Below are 1,881 nucleotides of genomic sequence, written 5' to 3'. Positions count from 1 at the left end.
GAGGGATTGTGAAGGGGCTTTCCCTGCCTCTGACTAGGACAGAGTGGCGGTCGGGAAGGCCTTGCGGTTGCGCTCCGGAAGCTAGATACCATGTGGCCCACCCTCTCCTCTCGTTTCTCTCGCCAGCAGCTGCCCAGCTTCAGGCCCGTGGGACCCAGCTGCTCTGTGGCTCAGAGAGCCCTGAGAATCGCCTTGGCGTCCGCTCGCCGTTCTTCAGAGCCGGGGTTTCACTGTCTCAGCTGGCACGAAGCTCACGGTTCCGTGGGCCGTGTGGATTTGACGCGTCACATCACCCGCGTGCATGCGGGTGCAAGAGAGCGTGTTCGGTGTCCTGAGAGACCGGCCTCACCTAACTCCAGTGTGCCTGTCCGGGCTGGCCAGTGGTGTGCCCGCGGAGCTCTATATGGAGCGGGGCCCGATGCTAGGTGGCCCCCCGTGTGGCCTTCCTCTCGCTGCCCGGTCACTCGCTGCTACCGCCTGGCTCCTGAGAGTCCCCGTGGCCTTCCTCCTTCCTCGTCTGAGTCTGTTTAATTGGTTTTCTGAACCGAGCCTTTCTTCCAAGCAAGAAGTCTTCTCCATCATCCTCTGTGTCTAACTTACCTACGGTGATTCCGTATAGGTCTCCCCATTATTCCCCGAGGACCCCGTTCTAGATCACCGCTTATTCTGCTCTCAGGAGCTCTCCCTGTAGCAGCTCTGGCCGGTGGCCAGCCCCACCTGCTCTCCTCCGGGAAGACGACCATGCTGAGGGGCACTGGCTTTCTTTGTCCTCTGGGTGCCCCTTCCTGGTCCGTCCCCCGATGTGCCGTGGTGCCGGTGTCACATCCAGACAAGGTCCAGTCTCTCTCTGTCCCTTCCACTTTCTTCTGTCCCATCACGACCTCTTCCTCCAGCCTCTGAACACTCACTCATCAGCCTCGTCTGGAAATTTCAGACAAAGACAAAGCGTTTGAAGAGGACAATGGCTGTGCTTGTTGCAAAGGCTCAGAATAGGCCATTGAAAGGGTAGGTTTGGTCAGGAGCCCAGGAGGGTAACAGAGAGACACACGCACACGTGCACACATGCACATGCAGAGGCCCCGTCTCCCTCTCTGTTGCCACTCTCGGGACAGTGGTGGCATGAGGGGGAGCCCCGGGAAGAGGTGCACGCTGGCCTGTCACAGCTGTCCCTCGCGCGTGTCCCACAGGAGGCTCCTTTGCCGTCCCTGGCACGTGGTTCAGCCCTTCCTGGGTGACCCAGACACGGCCAGGGCGTCCCCAGGAGAGTGGTGAGAAAGGCCCACAGCGGAGACATAAAGGAAAACTCTGACTGCAGAAGGTCACCGTTGCTTTGGGCTCCACCCCGAAAGCCTCCCGTAAGGGTGCCCCCTTCGTCTGGTGGAGGGTGGCTGTGAGAACGTGTCCTGTGGACCCTCAGTCACTGCTCTGCGCTGTGGGCCACCGCCTGGTTCAGAGGGGCCATTGGCTTGAGCAGGTCCCGGCACGTCGCAGCAGACATGCATGTTCTCAACAAACCCCCAACAGTTTAGAGTCAGTTTAGCAAACCAAAAAGAGCCCGCGTTCTCTACCTTGAAAGGCAGTTCCCCTGATGAGCCAGACAGTACTGCCCGGCTGCTGGACACACGGCGGCCTGACCCCCTCCCGTGTCCTCACACTCGAAGCTTCTGAGCAGCCTGGGGTGGGGGACTAGGGTGGAGCGCACAGCTTCCAGTGCAACCCCAGTGCCCCAGCTCTGGCCAGAACAGAACGCCCAGTGGCCTGGGGAGGGTGCGTGTGCTCTCATTCATGTGTGGGCCTGGGAGGAGGAGGGGGTCAGAAGCTATTGGTACTGTCATCGTAGCGAGCAATTTGTGGGTTTTCTTTTGGCATTCGAGGGACAAT

General features: G+C 60.0%; 1 protein-coding gene across 1 annotated transcript in view; it reads left to right on the top strand.

Moving 5' to 3' along the window:
• BMPER (BMP binding endothelial regulator) overlaps positions 1-1,881 on the top strand; it is a gene marked incomplete at its 5' end in the record, with an annotated part of 199,790 nt that overhangs the window by 140,855 nt on the left and 57,054 nt on the right.

Source organism: Tupaia chinensis, unplaced genomic scaffold, assembly GCF_000334495.1.
Source record: "Tupaia chinensis unplaced genomic scaffold, TupChi_1.0 Scaffold143756_1, whole genome shotgun sequence".
NCBI lineage: Eukaryota > Metazoa > Chordata > Mammalia > Scandentia > Tupaiidae > Tupaia > Tupaia belangeri.
Note: the sequence above shows the minus strand (reverse complement) of the source record. Positions and strands in the feature narration are given on the sequence as shown.